Raw genomic sequence first — 18,522 nt, forward strand, 5'->3', positions numbered from 1 at the left:
TGCATGCAGATCTTCGTGGTTACACTTCATCATGGCCGCGTTGCATGCAGATCTTCGTGGTTACACTTCATCATGGGAGCGTTGCATGCAGATCTTCGTGGTTACACTTCATCGTGGCAGCGTTGCATGCAGATCTTCGTGGTTACACTTCATCATGGGAGCGTTGCATGCAGATCTTCGTGGTTACACTTCATCGTGGCAGCGTTGCATGCAGATCTTCGTGGTTACACTTCATCGTGGCAGCGTTGCATGCAGATCTTCGTGGTTACACTTCATCATGGCCGCGTTGCATGCAGATCTTCGTGGTTACACTTCATCATGGGAGCGTTGCATGCAGATCTTCGTGGTTACACTTCATCATGGGAGCGTTGCATGCAGATCTTCGTGGTTACACTTCATCATGGCCGCGTTGCATGCAGATCTTCGTGGTTACACTTCATCGTGGCAGCGTTGCATGCAGATCTTCGTGGTTACACTTCATCATGGGAGCGTTGCATGCAGATCTTCGTGGTTACACTTCATCGTGGCAGCGTTGCATGCAGATCTTCGTGGTTACACTTCATCATGGGAGCGTTGCATGCAGATCTTCGTGGTTACACTTCATCATGGCCGCGTTGCATGCAGATCTTCGTGGTTACACTTCATCATGGGAGCGTTGCATGCAGATCTTCGTGGTTACACTTCATCGTGGCAGCGTTGCATGCAGATCTTCGTGGTTACACTTCATCATGGCCGCGTTGCATGCAGATCTTCGTGGTTACACTTCATCATGGCCGCGTTGCATGCAGATCTTCGTGGTTACACTTCATCATGGGAGCGTTGCATGCAGATCTACTGCGTGCGCGCCGCCCGCATTCATATAGACACCCTATGTTTTAAATAAAGTGGAGGAGGGGGTCATTGGAGGTCAAGAACGTGGAGCATCGAGCTCACGAACTTGGTGCGCGAGTCATCAAGAACGGGATGCCGCGCTTATACACATATGCTGTCTATCGTGATGCCAGGTCGCGGTCATCGGGCAGCGTACTTCCTTAACCCAAGACCTTCAACGGCGTGTTGCTTCATGTCTGGGTTCTTGATGAGGCATGTACGCTATATAGAGTACCGCATGCCTACAGATGCTGGGCTGCCGCGTTAAACGGGGCGTTTTATGTCTCGGCGGTGGCGCTGCATGCCCGCGTTGTCCCAGTTCGTGAGCGCGCTGACGGATCGGACGTAATTACGCTCCAATTCAAACGGGGCCTCACTTGTTCATCATTCTACACTTTGTGTGTGTACATATTCAACACTCGCGCGAGCCTATACTCCACTCCACTAAAACACCTCTCACCTTTTACATCAACCCCCTCCTCCCTTCGCTTTCATCAGTCGACTCTTTTCCTGTTCTTTCAAAAGTGAATACTCGCAGAGCTGCACCAGTCCGCCTCCTTTCGCCCCCTTTCTTCCCCTCACTCCTGCCTTATTTACATCAACCCCCTTTATAACTTGATTTTTTTAAAAGATTCATAGCGATGGCAGCCATAAATCTACATACATCTCGCGCCATGGACTGATTAAATCGAGACTTCGTAGATGAATGGCCCTTCGGTCTCTTTAAAATGAGAGGGTTTTTTGTCTTGAAGGCGTGGTGAGAAGTAGACTATATAAAGAATTGAACGATGCGCTAATCAGTTATAAACTCCAGTCCGGTGCCCCGCCTCAAAGGCGCCATAAACCGTCATTGCTCAGGGGTGGGGGTCAGTCACGGTATCTCTCTCTATTTCTCTTTCCTTCTAAGTTCCTTAAGTGATCGGCCTCATCATTCACACAGACGCGGAAAATGAGGGCGTTTGCGACGAGATGAATTTTTCACGCAGAGGAGTCATGAATGGAGAGCGTATACGCACCCCGTGTGTAATAATGACTCTTGTCAGCGGTCGGATTCGCCGTAAACACGGGAGAATGACGAGAAACTCGTTCGTTGGCGAATGAATTCCCCGCATGCTGCCCCAACTAACCGTGGGCAGAGCTTAGGAATATTCCACGGAGGAAGTGGCACGTTTCCTATTGCGTTCCGCTTAATTGCTTTATTAGTCGAGATTAGTTAACCACATTTTCAAGCGATGAAGCTTGGTAAGAAATTTTGATGCCAAAAGTTTCACATCGGTTTGAGAAACGTCCGGTTATGTTGTTCGTTTCTGTCTATTAATTGTTAGTTGTTTTATACCATGCTACAGAGGCCTCTCGAAATACGACGCAAAGGCAGACACGAGGCCACTTCGACGAGGGACAAAGACAGTGTGATTTTTTTTTTGTTTTTCGCCTGTTCACAGTAAGCTTTTCACCGAACCATATATACGTCCACCACGGGGGAGCAGTGGTAATGCTGCTCGACTAGAAGGTCGTGGGTTCGATGGCGGCGGCGGCTGTCACATTTCGATGGAGACGAAGTGGTATAGAGGCACGTGTACTGTACGATGTAAGTTCACGTTAAAGAACACCAGATTGTCAAAATTTCCGGAGCCCCCCCCCCCCCCCCCCAATACGGCCTCTCTCATAAACACATGACGGTTTCGGAACGTAAAACTCCAGATATTAATATTGCAACGAACCATATAAGCCGTCCCACGTGACTTCTTATCTGAAACCAGATAGACCTCTATAGTCATCTGGTCTAACTGTGAAAGAGAACGGTAAATGTTTTTTTCTTCTTTTTCTCGTTCCTTTAGTACGTACATGACGTGCGGTCAAGCTATACAACGGTAAATACGCAAATTATACGCAAACAAGTCGGACACTAAACTTCGACCCAGGTGTGCTTCATACGCGCGCAGTATGTCCCGCGGCGGTGGTCTAAGCTACTCGGCTGCTGACCCACAGGTTGCGGGCTCGAATCCCGGCTGCGGCGGCTGCATTCGCGATGGAGGCGCAAAATGTTGTAGGCCCGTGTGCTCAGATTTGGGTGCACGTCAAAGAACCCCAGGTGGTCGAAATTTCCGGAGCCCTCCACTATACGGCGTCTCTCGTAGTCATATGGTGGTTTTGGGACGTTAAACTCCACATATCAATCAATTACGCGCGCAGTATAATTACGTTAGTGTAGGGCGTGTACGTAACACTCAAGGTCACAAGTGTAGCAACGGTGCGATAACGACTGTCATGTCGTGCCAACTAGCCCAAACCACCACGCTCCAAAGCTGTGATGGTATCTTCGCACACGTATGGCTATGGCGAAAGCTACCGTCGCTCAGCTCTGACAGCAATGACCTCAAATCGAGGGCGGTACGCGCGCTGTATAACCGACGCGGAACGTTAATAGTTCGATCTCAGCGCAGACCTCCGAACTTCTACACTATACAGACAAGCAGGTTTCAATCGCTGTGGGCTTCGAGTGTCCATGAAACCAGCGCGCCATACGGTCACCGTTATGTAGGCGTTGGCAGTGTAATATAGGGCGTGTGTCGTGTGCACTGCCCGATTTCATTTCATGAACGTTTTTCTGTCGATGTTGACCTGTTTTTTTCTTCTTCGCCCCCCCCCCCCCTTTTTTTTTGTTTCTATACTGCGCTGCACACGTTACACGTAGACCTCTGGGGTACCACAAAAGGGAGGGGCGGCGGTCGTGCAATAACTTTCCGCAGCCTGACCGCAGCCGTTCTCAAGGCAACAACAAACGCCGAAACAGCGACGAGAGAAACAGCGACAAGATCAACGACAAAACCGATAGGCCTCTCGTTCTCTTTTTTTTTAACTCATAAGAAAACGAGGCGAGACAGCTCAATCGAGTGTGATGAAAAAACAAACAAACAAGAAAACGAACAGCGGAGCAATGAAACGGGGCCGAGTATTGATTTAACTTTTTTTTTTGTAGTGCCCCTCGAGTCTCCTTGAAAATCGCTGGGAACCAAGGCCGTTCAACTCTGGACTGCACGGGGGAAGGCGGGCGAGCGGAGGACAGTGGACTGATTTGCTCATATCTCCATTCGCCTCTCTCTCTCTCTCTCACTCTTTCGCTGCCCCACAGCTCAATTCTCCTCTCTCTCTCAATACACGCTAGCCAACCGCGGCCTGATCCACAAGCTTGCGTCCGTTCGTGGACAGTCGCTTTCTTTCACGCACCTATCACTGCAACCGATCTTTGTTCCATACAGTTTTCCACAAAACGAAACGCCACAAAGGCAAGCCAGTGCGCGGAGTATTTTATCGCCACGCACGCCTCGTAGCAGAGCAGTGCGTCACAGGTAATGGCCGCGTAGATGGACCACACTTTGAAAGACGGGGCCTGTTTTTTTTTCTTTTTTTTCCTGGATGCGAGCTCCGGAAATCACAGTTTGCGGAGTCACGATTCGGTTTGATGGAATGCTTTGGAAACATCCAAAATTTGTTGTACTGCTACACATATTTCGTCACAGTTAGTAAGCGACGGCTCATAACTCACCAAAACCGAAGAAGAAACGCTGTAGTACGATAAGGCACGCTCGTAGGTTAGCGTACATTCTCGTGGTAACACTGTTTCCAGCGAGATCAAGAGAGAAATAAAGATGCAAGGAAAGGCAGGGAGGTTAACCAGACGCACATCCGGTTTGCTACCCTGCACTGGGGAAGGGATAAATGGGAGAAAAGAGGTTGCAGAGAGAGAAGGTACACACAATCACGAGCACACTCGGGGAGCACACACAGTCTACAGGCGGTCGCTCAGGTTTGTTGACTTTAGGTAAAGTAGCAGTGCTTTAGTTGCTTTCTGCGCAACTGAGGCAGATGCCCAAGGTCCTAGTATCTTCTGCACACAAAATGGTCCGGGGTCAAGTTGATTCAAGGGATCAAAAGTTCGTATTGTTTCCGTGTCCCGGTTTCCCGAGCATAGTTAATCTAAAACTAAACAGAGGGTGACGAAATATTGCCTCACTGCCAGTGCCGATGTGATTTTTATATGCTCCGATTAAAATTTTGTCGCAGTGGTATATACGCGTTCAGTTTTAACATCAACACGTTCGTTTGACGGCGTACTTCCTCTGCGGCACATGTGCTTATAGGTGAAGCGCACAGTTCTATAAAGTGGGGGTAAAATATTCCCGAGCAAAGGAGACAGTTAAATTCTATGCAGTATTGCAGTGCTGTGACGTCATGGGTTCGATTCCCTGTCGCTGAAATAACGTTACTGTTGTTTCAGAAGTTAGAAAAACAACGCTTCCATATATCGTGGCCTTGGTACAGCCCAAGGAATACCCAAGTGGTCGAAAGTAATTCTGGGCCCACAGCAACAATAATTGTCTTTTTTTTATTTTAAGATACGAGTAAAGTACAGGCAAAAGGATCTGATTAGTTGAAAAAATACCTAAAGGAAGTGTCATGTCGCAGCTATGTAAGATAAATGAGTAAACAGATTATCCGGTAGGAACGCCCAAGGTAAGCAAAAGTCATGGGTTCGTCATTCAAATTGAAGACTTGTCGATACTCATTGCGAAACATCAGTTGATTTTCATTGCTGCTACAGCTGTCAAAAAAATGAACGCGATGCAAGATAAATTATATACAAGTTTTAGTACAGGCAAGTAAAAGTCACCAGTTATTTTATGCCGTACTGATAGGAGGTAGTCACTGGCGTGGCCGTGTGGGGGAGGGGGGGGGTGTTGGGGGCTGAACCGCACCCTTCCCCCACACGCATTTTTCCCAAGTTTGCATGTGTATATAAACGCACAAATGCAAACACAAGCGGTAACATAAGTAAGGTCGAACCACCCGCCCCGAAAAATATTTCTGGCAACGCCCCTGGAGGTAGCCGCCTCGTTCTTTTACTGTTTAGTCACTCTTGAAGCACAAGAAACAGACGTCTTAGTCACGAAAAGAAGACAAAAAAAAAAGATATGTTCATGTTATATGTTTGGGCTTTGTGAAAGGATTTGGGGCTTTTTTGTGCGCTACGGAATATATTACGACTGATACGATCAAGGTGGGGTACAAGCACGAAGAACGGCAGCCGTTGTATATGGCTAAAGTTGGCGAGCTTCCCGTATTCCCTTCTGGCCCGAAAGCTCGGATTAGGCCCGTTCGAAAATTTGCGGCAGAGCGTTCTACGCCGCTTACGCATTCCACCTGGTAATGCCAGCAATTGGCTAACGTGCTGCTTACGGAAACTGCATGCTGCGTCTCCAACCGATAACCGTGACCCACTTTTTTGCGCGCTTTAACAGAGTGTATATGAACTGTCGGTTTCAGCAGCATCCCTATATTTAAAGTGGCGTTGATTACCTCCATGATCTCTATAACTTTGTGAACTTGTATGTGATTTGTCAAAAGTAGCCGTGCTCCGTGCCCATTTACGTATCGGAGTTCCGTACGGGCGTCCAGACAACCTGCACTTTAAAACTGAAGTCTGGAAGCTTTATGTTGCCATAGCATGCCATATCCAACGTTGTCGTATGTGTACCGTCAACGAGAAAAAAAAATATTCACGCAGGTGTAGTGTGCTTTGCGTGCGCTGCTGTAGGGCAAACTATATGACACACAAATGTACTGTTAAACAAGAAAAACAAGGATACCGGAGTCATTCGTGATTGTTGCTAGGATTTTTTTTTTATAAGAGGGGGGAGAAGAGTTCGAACTCGCGCTGCATTGCGTGTGGATAGGAAAGCGGGAAAAGCACCGGCATATTCTTGGGCTGATGCAAGTGGTGGTGTGGCTCGACGGTAGGGGGGGGGGGGGGGGGGGGGGGGTGAGGAGTGGAAGTGTTTTATTCGCACACTCTTGCCGACGCTCTTATGACCGCAACATGACAAAATAAAGCGGTCAAGAGAGAGAGGTGAACGGACGTCTCGCATATCTGATGTTCTACAAGTCCTTGAAGAGTAAAACTGAACCCAACGTTCCGACAAGTGGACGAAGCTTATAGGCTTTTTTCTGGGATATGTGTATAGTATCGCACAAAACGGCTCTAATCTGTTCAACCACATTTTAATTTTTTTATTTCACTACTTCGGGCTGCCGCCATGGCGCATAATGTGGCGCACGCGAAGATCGCTCGGCGTCCCAATTTCGTTCACCTGTATACCAACCCTCCGGGAAAAGTCACAGCCACCCGCGAGGTGGCGGTCGAGCTCGCAGTGATTTATGGTTTAAGAAAAAAGCAGCAGCAACAGGGTTCGCTCACGGTCGCTGTGGTCACGATTCTCGAGTGTATGCATATATATAGCGGCCGTGGGAAGAGGGCTGGTCAGCCGGCCGCTTCTATACGCAACGTGCACAGGCGCATATTTGCGCGTGCGCACAAAACGGGTGGCGGTGGCCACCACATTGAGCGGGCGCGCGTGGTGTATTCGTGTGCACGGCGTATTCATCTTGCGTGTACGCGACTGTAACGTTTCAAGAGCGTTCTTTCTTTTTAACCTTTTTTTTTTTACTTCTTCGTGATCTATGGTGCGCTGGAGTCATTGGTGTCGTTCAGAATGTATACTCCCTCCTCGGTGCGCACTAAATTAGAAACAGTGCCCTGCGCGCGTGCTCGCGTTCTTTCGATATATATATATATATATATATATATATATATATATATATATATATATATATATATATATATATATATATATATATATATATATATATATATATATATATATATATATATATATATATTGTACCACTCATATCTTACAACCATGGAAGGACGCACTCGCCTGACACGTTTTTTATTTTGAGACTTTCTTTAGTGCGTCTTTTCTTTGGTTTCCTTTTCTTCTTATGAAAGCATATGACTTTCCTTTACGTGCTTCCGAATAAGACACTAACATTTAGTTGTGGACACTTACCCCCCCGCATTCACAAAAAACGCTGCTCGACTCGACTTTCACCCTTCACTTGACCGGGTTGAGCACTGCGCCACAGCTCGGCTCAAAACGACGCTGCGCTGCTCGAGAATCGCAGCAGATTATCGCTGATACGCAGTGACTTTCCGTGCCTAGAGATGGCGCTTCCATCGGCTTTCTCAAGTGAAGGTGAAGCTTTGAGTGAAGGGACTTTCTAGAATACGGGGCTTAATTGTTTTCACGAAGAAGTAAAGTGAGCGCCCGCCGAAAAAATTCACGACAACTACGCGGTACTTGAGCGACACACGCACATACATATATCACAAAACGCCGCCATGCTGGGCTGCGTGCGAGAGTACGAAGAGTGACGTCACAACCTTGGTGGCGTAATTGTGGGTGGTGTGGAGGGGTGGGAGACGTCTATTCAGCGTAGCCCAGAGAGGACTATATGGCGGCGTCCATGCAGGAAGCCGTTTGCGATATATGTATATACAGCAGCTGCTTCGAGCCATCGGCTCTGACGCCTGTTGTTTATCATCCGGTAGTGTCCAGCTCTTCTCGTCCGTGTTTTTTTTTCTTTTTTGCGCAAGTTTTAGCTGTGAATTAGTGCCAACTCGCCCAACTTTTAGTATTCTTGCTATAATAATACTTTTATTTTATTACTAATGCTAGTAGTAATACTTTTTTCCAATTCGTTCTTCCCGCGCGTAATTCGAGAATGGAACACACTGAATCCAGTCATTACACAGCAGCCAACATTAGAGAACTTTATGAAACTAATTGAAGGCACTGATCTATTCTAACCTAGTTAGCATGTACAGTGATCACCTGTTTTTCTTCACGCAGTCCTTCCTGTTTCCGATTGTCATACTAAAGCACTTGTCTGCATATATTTATTGTTTAATACGGTTCCTTGATAACAATACCCGATCTGTGTTTTCTTCTTTCTGTGCTTCGTTTCTTCTCGACTCCTGTTTTTTTTTTCGGTGTACCATTGGTGTACTTTGTACTTGGTCATCGATCAAATAACTATGTATGATTGTTCTATGCCGTACCGCTGTGTTCGGTGATTATGTGTTCTTTATTATTTTGATTTTTTCTTGTTTCAAACGTCGAAAGTTGTGAAAGTGATGCTCACCCTTGTAATAATCCCCGTGGGGGATTGACAGTATTCCGTAAAAAAAAAAAATAGCAACCATGGTCCAACAGAAAACGCTCCCTGTTTCTCAGCGACTCCTCGATCGCAGACCGCGGCGTTTCTACTATCTCGCGCTGATCGTGGGAAAAAAGATTGTGAGCGCTTTGAGGACTCGGTACTCGACTCATGACACCCTATTGTCTGGGTGGCTTCCATTGTCCGCCTCGGTAGCGCAGTAGGCAGCGCGTCAGTCTCATAATCTGAAGGTCGTGAGTTCGATCCTCACCCGGGGCAAAGGCGGCGTTCGTTTTTTTTAAAATCTTGCGACTGTTCCCGATGACTTCATTTACGAATTTTTTTCTATCCCTTCTTAAACTGCAGAGAATTAAAAGAAAAAGAAATACAATATTTTGTGCAACTTTGCTGAAACACCGCACTGCAGCCGCCATTAACTATACAGGAGCTTCATATAAACCGCTGGGGTGGACTCGTGGTTACGTTGCTCTTTTCCTGACTGGAAGGTCGCGGGTTCGAATCTCGACCGCTTCGGCCGCATATCGGTACAAGCGAACCGTTAGATGCCTGTGTAGTTAGATATGGGTGTACGTTTAAGAACACCAGATCGCAACAATTTTCTGCAGCACTCCACTCTGAATACGGCGTCCCTCGTAATCTTAGTCGTCTTGTCGTTACGGGACGTTAAAAAAAAGCCTAGCAGCTATTATACACGTGGACCGCGTTCAACAGGAACCGCGGTAGAGTGAGGAAGGTTTAGCTGTTTCCCACGCCGGAATGTACACACACACACACACACACACACACACACACACACACACACACACACACACACACACACACACACACACACACACACACACACACACACACACACACACACACACACACACACACACACACACACACACACACACACGTTACGCGTGAGTACACAGGTCCTCGCGCATGCGCTGTATGGGCGCACAGCAACACTGCACCGAGTTATGGGGGTCAGTCACGCACGGCCCATTCGCGACAGATTCATAACGGGCGCAATCACGAGTTGGGGTCGTGGTCGCACCCCCCTCTCAAGCCGTCGCACCCCCCTCTCACGCCGTCGCGTGCTGCTAAATTGGGATCCTTGGAGGGTACGTTCGGGGGAGCGGGGTAAGGGTGAGAGTTGGCCCAGCTGACCCGCGCGTCGGACCTCTCTGGGGCAGCCAGGTCTTGACCCAGAGCGCGGTATCGCCGGAGGGGCCGCAGCCTTTCCCGTGACACCACTTTGACGCGTACGTGGCTCGCACGCAGGATGAACTGCAGTGCGCTGTGTATGGTTCGTTCCTTTCGGTCGTGCGCGTCGGGTACCGCGTTTACGCGGTTCTATGCACTGCGCATTGCGGGCTGTTTATGCAGTTTATAACAACGTCGATTTCGTGTGCGCGCCCTCGAGAGTGTGCGCACTTTAAAGGCCTTAATTAAACGCGGCACGCGGATCCTGGGAAAACGACGTCGCAAATAAACTTTAATCTTTTTCGTGATTATCATGACCGTGGAATTGCGTGTACTTACTTCCCTTGGGAAGTTATTCGGCCGGTATACCTTCCTCAAGACGCCTACAGAAAGTACGCAAGACGAAAGGCTTGCTGGGAACAATGCTAGAAGAGAGTGACAAAAAAGTCGTAGATAAGGCTATATATATTTCCGGAATACGGAAGTAGCTTCTGGTTCCCGTGGAGAAACAAGCAGTGAAAGAAGAGAGAGAGAACAGAGAGGGAGAAGGCAGGAAGGTTAACCAGAAAGTCTTCCGGTCAACTACCTTACACTGGGGGATTAGGGTAGGACAGAGAAAGGGAGCAGATACGAAAGAGAGAGATAGGGGGAAGTAATGAAGATGCATAACTGCTGTATCGTACGAGTTAAAGATAAAAAGCGAGACTAAAAGAAGGCAGTGTATATACCAAAAAAAAAAGGAACATGCACTACTACATCAATTATATACGTGCCCTATTAATAGCAGGGCGCGCTATTGATTAGGTCGTGCAGTTAGAACTTACATAGACGAAGGTGTACCAACTAGCCCCAACCCACGACGCCAATACTGCTCGAAGCTTTCTTCTTAAGACCTCCAAGTTACGGTATGCTGCAGTTTGCGAGAGTATAGCTTTAGTTTTCTGTTGGCTGCTGCTCGTCTGTCACACCTGCGTGGGGCGCGGGTCGTCACGTCAGCCCCGGATGCTGTCAGTCAGCCTGGGAAAGCGAGCCCCTGATTCTCTGGCGCCACCTCCTCGTTAGACGATCCGACCTTGGCTCACGAATCTTCCGCGACCTGAGCAGTCGAGTCTGTGCTGCAACAAGCAGTCCAGACGCTGACGTGACAGATGCCGGCCACCGGATGCCGGGGATGTTTCTCGGAAAACTGGGCTACTCGGGCTCACGGTCCCTCCGGCCATCGAGTCAGATTGATTGATTGATTGATTGATTGATTGATTGATTGTAACCTTGTAGCCTTAGCCGTGTTGCAGCTTTCCACTAAAGCCTAATTGCGTCCGCACCTATATGAACGAAGCCGCTACATTGTACTCAATTGAAGGACTCCGCATAGTCATGGAGTTAAAATATACCACGGCAATGGAATGATTGATTGATTGATTGATTGATTGTAACCTTGTAGCCTTAGCCGTGTTGCAGCTTTCCACTAAAGCCTAATTGCGTCCGCACCTATATGAACGAAGCCGCTACATTGTACTCAATTGAAGGACTCCGCATAGTCATGGAGTTAAAATATACCACGGCAATGGAATGATTGATTGATTGATTGATTGATTGATTGTAACCTTGTAGCCTTAGCCGTGTTGCAGCTTTCCACTAAAGCCTAATTGCGCCCGCACCGTATGGACGAAGCTGCTACATTGTACTCAATTGAAGGACTCCGCAGAGTCATGGAGTTAAAATATACCACGGCGATGGAATAATTGATTGATTGATTGATTGATTGTAACCTTGTCGTTTTAGCCGCGTTGCAGCTTTCCACGGAAGCCTAATTTCGTACGCACTACATGGACGAAGCCGCTACATTGTACTCAATTGAAAGACTCGGCATAGTCACGGAGTCAGAATATATCACGGCGGGTGTGAAACGTGCAACCTACTGCCCTAAGCTTTTGAGATAAACTAAGAACGGTGGTCGGAAAGGAACAACTTGTTACAGTTTCCAAACTCTTCGTAACAGTTTTTTTTTTCGCGTCACATAAAACATCTTTTCTTGGTAGATTAGAGGAGGAGGGAAGAAAAAAAACAAATAAGCAAATATGTTTTACCAGAGCTGGCGAGAGAGCGAGTCAGACGTTGCAGTCAGAGTACAAATAGCAGTTTGCTGCATTTTCCAAGCTGTTGTTGGCCCTAAAGAGAAAGATGAAAGAAAGAAAACATTGAAGGAAATACAAGCAGAAGAATGAAGCTCAGCAAATAAAAATGAATTTTATATTAAGCCTCACAATTTTTTTTGTTTGTTTGCGGTGTATCCCATGGCTTCATCAGAGCGTTCCGGAGGCTCTCAGATATCACTGTCAAAGACCAACTCACTACCGCTAAAATAAGCGGGTCAGTACACGATAAGAAAGAAGGAACATTACATGCACGCGAGCTTTCAAAGCTTTTGAATTCACCCCTTTAAAATACGGCCAGGGCACTCTCATACTGGGACCCTAATGTACCACTGGACTGAGACTCCTGAACATGATTTTTTTTTTTTTCAGAGGGGAGCTATGGAAAGAGGGTTTGGAGGAGAATGCACCCAACCGAGCTTTACGCGTAGCACTCTCGTACTGACCACGTATATATCTCCGCATTAAAGCTTTTACATTGCCTAAACGTCGTCCATACAGCATATGAGGCAATACATCAGCAATGAGCGATAAACGGCACACCATCGTCCCATGCGTGAATATATCATGCAGGGAAGCGCCGCAGTCGTATACCGCACTAAGAGAAATGGCGAGACGCATAATCATGTGCGGCCTCCGCATCCCCGTCTCCCTCTCTATCAGTAGATCGTCGATGTACTTCCACGGTAGATCTTGAGCCAGGAATGGATCTTGGAGCACACTCTTTGCCATATCGACGACCACTTCTTTGCGAATGCGGCTAGCTGTTGACCGTTCAAACGAAAGAGGCTTAGCCAGAGAGGCTTAAAGAATTATGCGGTGGCTCCTTATGGCCTTCTGCACGCAGCCAACTTTAATGGGTTAGGTGATTATGTAGCACCAAAACACTTGATAATTTTACATGTTAAAAGTTATTATATTTGCGCCGCAGCGCTGGTTAAGTTTTATTTAAAAGAAAACGAAGATGTGTGCATCCATGATCATCATCATCGGCGAACGTAAACTTGTACGTACGAACGTAAAGGTTCCCGTATGTGTAGCAAAACGCTGCCAAAACTCGGGCGCCGGTAACACGGTAAACGTAAACCGGTAACACGGTAACGTAAAGAAGTATATACAAGCTAAAACTCCCTATAATACCGTTTTCGACGGCGACGTAAACGCGCGCGTGATAGTACGCTCGAGCTCGGTGAAAGATGCCCACGACGTTTAATCGCATAGGCGTTTTAACCGCCTAAGCGTCGTTCTCTCTGCGGGCGCAATCGCACGTAATCCGCGACGTGGCTGTAGAAACTCCGGCAAAAGAACAACTAAAACGGACCACCGAAGACGGGAGACAAACGCGCAATGCATTATCCCTCCCAACGGCGTGGCAGTCGCCGGATTTATTGCGAGCCCGGTGGGCACGTACGTTGGAGATTGGGAAAGAGAGCGGCCCCATCCATATACAGTCGGTCCGTGCAAACAGACCAACGTAGGAAAAAAAAAAAAGGCCTACGAAAAAGGCTTATCGCAGGAGAACGGGCCGCCTGGAGCACGAGCGGAGGTCGGCGTCGCAGCGGGAAATCGGTTGCCGCGACCCCAAGACGTTCTTCCCCTGCCAGCGTGCGTGCTCCTCCTCATTTATGCAAAAGTACGGTGGAATAATGGTTAAATTATTATTATTATTATTATTATTATTATTATTATTATTATTATTATTATTATTATTATTATTATTATTAGTAGTAGTAGTAGTAGTAGTAGTAGTAGTAGTAGTAGTAGTAGTAGTAGTAGTAGTAGTAGTAGTAGTAGTAGTAGTAGTAGTAGTAGTAGTAGTAGTAGTATAGAGGCAAAACCTTCTATGGCTGACTGATTCGTCCTCGAGCACCGAAAACGCACTGCAGGAAAGCCAACTTACGCAACGGGACTATCGGCGCGCCCAATAGAACGATGTCGCATGACATACGCATCGAAGAACACAACAGCGAAATTTCGGAGTTGTAACGATAAGAATCATCCGCGCGTTTGCCGCGCCACATCAAGTGCAAGGAAACACTTTACAAAGCGCTGAATCGTCCATGAAAGTGAGAGCGTGCACATGTAACCAATGGCACTGCACGTTCTGAAAGGAAGGCTACGTAGCGTCAGCGAAAGGTTTCTCTCAATAAACTTCGGCGTTCAATTGATTCATGATTCATTGATATGTGGGGTTTTACGTCCCAAAACCACCAAATGATTATGAGAGACGCCGTAGTGGAGGGCTCCGGAAATTTCGACCACCTGGGGTTCCTTAACGTGCACCCAAATCTGAGCACATGGGCCTACGACATTTCCGCCTCCATTGGAAATGCAGCCGCCGCAGCCGGGATTGAAACCCGCGAAACTTCGGCGTTCAAAAACTACAGTCATAAGCGAGCAATCAAATTGCACACGAATCGCATCTGGGGTGCTATTCCGAACATTGTCGAATTCCGCCATGTTGTCAGATTCCGCCATTGATTGATGCTAATTGGCTAAGTGAGCTGTTACGACCTCTCTGATTGGCTTAAAATGCCGCCATTGCGAAATTTGACAACATGGCGGAATTAGACAGTGTCTAGAACAGCACCCCTGGTCGCTCAGCACTTCTTGGATGCGTTTGCGTGGTCGTCGGCTTTGGACTGATTCGTATTGCACGCATGATTGCACGAGAGCAAGTTTCGTAATTCAACCATCTTGTTGTTTTATTATTTTTCTTCTCGTGAGCGTATAGGGGCGCTATTGTCAAACTTCTGCGGCTATAACACACCTCCGTCTTCCCTTGATCGTATACTTAACCGGCGATACTCTCGCAAGCTTTACAACTGAAGTGCTGCTGCGAATGCGTGTGCTGCACGGTTCCCGCACAAAGCCGTAAATCCGCGAGCAAGCCAGCGAGCTTTATCGAACAAAGCGGCACAGAACCGGACCGGGACGAGCCTGTGCGTGCGACATCGAATTCGATCGAAATGCGGCACTGCTTCGTCCTAGAAAGGATGCAGCGAAGCACTGCACCGGCACAGAGTGTCGCAGTGATCACAACCTGCGTGGCCATCGGAGGCCTTCGGCTGGCGCCGGTGATGAATGGTGCACGGTGCACACTGCATGGCAAATACCGCCTCGGCAAGGGGCGTCCCCGATTGTATACCTGCGCTAACGTGAAATCCCTGGCCGGAACGCTCTCTCCCTGATCGTCTTATGCTGCGGGAGTGTGGTGGCTGGGTTGTACGGAAGGACTCATGAAAGATTGAAAAGGGGAGCCACCCTCCCCCCCCCCCCCCCCTTCCTTCCCTCTCGGATGGTCGCCACAAATTGAGCAACTTTTGTACCTCCGTTCTGCGTCAGCAGCTCAGCCCATTTACGCGTGCTGCATTCCAAAAGATCTCGTTCCAACCCAGGGCCGTATCGAAGGATTTTTTTTCGGGGGATGTTTATGTGTAGAACGGCTAACTTTGGCAACTGGTAGTCGATCTGAGGCTCCTAAGTACCTTATAGCAGCACCCGAAAAGTTAAAGCACGAAAAGTTTTCGGTGAGTGTCAAAACCCTCTCAACGCCCCCCTACCCCCCACCCTAGTTACAGCCCTAATCTGCCCGTCGTTCTATAGCACAGCGCGGAATATGTTATTGTCACCCAGCTAACTGCACATACGAAACGAAAAATGGTACCACACTCTTTAAGGCGGCTATAAATGTCTCCCGACTTCTTCACTCTGGCGCTTCTTTAAGTAGGAACAAAACGAAAGACGCTAACTTATTACGCTTTAGAAAATACAAACTGGGTAGGCGGCGAAAGGGTGGGACTCCGTACGCGAGAGAAGTATTGCTCGTACATATCCCGGATAAGCCAGAAGACAATGGGCAATTTAGCGACCGCTACTGGACCGAACTGGTCTGTACACGATGTTGTGGTATGCGTACTATAGGTTCTAAAAACTCGTCCCACGAAACGACGCCCACGAAACAACAGCGTGTTTAAACTACTTCCCGTAAGATGTCTGGGCGCCACCATCTCGGGCTGTTTATAATATAGCTGACGTTTTCTCGCTTTTTCTACATCGAGACGTGAATTAAACACGGTCATGAAACATCGCACGCGCAAGCCCAACCATTTTCATGAGTTTGTGCATATACCGCATCATGGTTCTGCTGGTTGTGAAAGATACAAAACACAAGGGTTGAAGGCTCAATATGGCGGCATGGCTTTACGGAAACCTTACACTTATACGCACGCATTAACAGTGCCGTCCAGTGCTGAGGTACCACTCCATTCAGCTCATTTCGTGTAACAGGAAGTGGCTGTGGAAATTACGTTCGCGCACGGCACTATACTCGGTCCAAAAGCACTCGTAACAGCCAACATCCAGTGCTCTCTTGAGAGTTGGTAACTAAGTGTGGACATAGCCTGCGTGCAAGTGTTGCCTTAACATAACAGTGGATACGTGCGCACATCCGTGGTACATCCGTGGTACATCCGTGGACGTGATGGCTCGCGGTCCGTATCTGTGATTTCTACCATAGAGTTTCCAAATATACACTAGAGGGAACTCTGGCGCTAGTGTCAATGGGAACTTCAACGCACGGCGTTTCAGCGAGCACGGGAATGATGGGTAGTACACGGATTTGCCTGATCTCCGTACTTCCGCCCTGCTTTTGGCTCCGTGTGTGTTCGTGTGGCTTGGAGCTGTTTTCTCACGAAAAATAAATCAGCAAATGTTCAGCGTTTGCGCCTCACAACCTTATTCTTTTAGGATTACCATTTTCAATCTGGTCACAAAGTTCAAAAGGGTTCGTTCTTTCCTTCACAACAAAAACGTAACCGGCAATAAACGAAGCCGGAAGTACGATTCGCCGCCCACAAGTACGAAGGCTAGGCAAATGTGTGTACTACCAATCATTCCCATGGTCGATAAGCGATCGCAGCGCCAGAGTCACCTCTAGTTAATTTTAGGAAACTGTATGATCTCTACAAACTGCCAAATCACGTTTATGGATGTCCCACGGACGTACCGCGGATGTACCACGGATCACGCCTCGAAATTGTCGTCTGCGCTGTAGTGATGAGTCGTCTGTTGTGGAGAGCATTGTTATGGCTCCATGCTCTCGGCAGCAGCGGACGGCTTCGCCACTAGACAGCGCCGACGGCCGAGTTATTCTGAGGCCGACAATACGTTCCCACTTAGACTGACCGCGAACGGCTTTGTAGAACGCCGTCTACGGATCTGCGTATGTGTTGCACTTGGCCGAAACCACAGCGCGGTTAAGCCGTGTTCCACGATTCAGCTGTGATACCGGCGAGCATGTTTCGCGCTGGAGCAGCTCTTCGAATGGCTAGCACCGATCGTATACAAAGAAAGAAAGAAAGAAAGAAAGAAAGAGAGAGAGAGAAAGAAGAAAACAAACAAACAAAGAAAGAAAGAAAGAAAGAAAGAAAGAAAGAAAGAAAGAAAGAAAGAAAGAAAGAAAGAAAGAAAGAAAGAAAGAAAGAAAGAAAGAAAGAAAGAAAGAAAGAACATTCTGAACCTGGAAGCGATTGCACTATATCAGGCGGTCCTCCTACCGCTTATCCGCTATGTACTCTCTAAGATGTCAAGCGTGGTTTTTCGGGTGTCCCTTTTTTTGTACGCCGTCTCAAAATAGACACTTTGTGGTTGCCCATTATTTATTTACGTGTTATCAGTATAAGCGTGTGCGCCCAGCCACCTTGACACGCTTCCCAGCCTCCTTTGGCGCGTCTTGTAAAAGCCGCCGCCGTCTGTCGAAATTTCGCGCAGGAGCGGTAACGTGTTATCTACATACAACGTGTTATCTACATACAGCACCATCGAATTCTTATCGGCCAATTATTTCTACATCCACTGGCGGCCGCATCGATGAAAGAACACGAAAAATAAAACGCGGACCGTGCTACTCACTTGTCCGACTGCTGCGCGCGCTCGGACGAAGTGCCCAAAGCGAAGCGATTCGTATCCGTGTCTATGTAGCCGTTAGCGGGCTTCTTTATTTGACCGTTAAATCGACTGTCGGTGGCTGCGAACTTCCGTCAACAAACCCGTTATACCTGCTGGGGAGTTCGCGTGGCGTGTGACAGACGGACGGACGGACAAACGGACGGACGGGCGGACGGGCGGGCGGGCGGGCGGACGGACGGACGGACGGACAGACAGACAGACAGACAGACAGACAGACAGGCAGGCAGACAGACAGACAGACAGACAGACAGACAGA

The 18,522-nt window shown here is 48.0% G+C and overlaps 1 protein-coding gene and 1 non-coding gene across 2 annotated transcripts in view; both read left to right on the forward strand.

Moving 5' to 3' along the window:
* Nucleotides 1-18,522, forward strand: part of Ser (protein serrate) — a 133,126-nt gene that overhangs the window by 33,838 nt on the left and 80,766 nt on the right. The window lies entirely within an intron of this gene.
* On the forward strand, nt 9,138-9,210 carry TRNAM-CAU (transfer RNA methionine (anticodon CAU)). The gene has a single exon. It is a non-coding gene; the product is annotated as a tRNA-Met (tRNA).

Source organism: Rhipicephalus microplus, chromosome 6 (assembly GCF_043290135.1).
Source record: "Rhipicephalus microplus isolate Deutch F79 chromosome 6, USDA_Rmic, whole genome shotgun sequence".
NCBI classification, from domain to species: domain Eukaryota; kingdom Metazoa; phylum Arthropoda; class Arachnida; order Ixodida; family Ixodidae; genus Rhipicephalus; species Rhipicephalus microplus.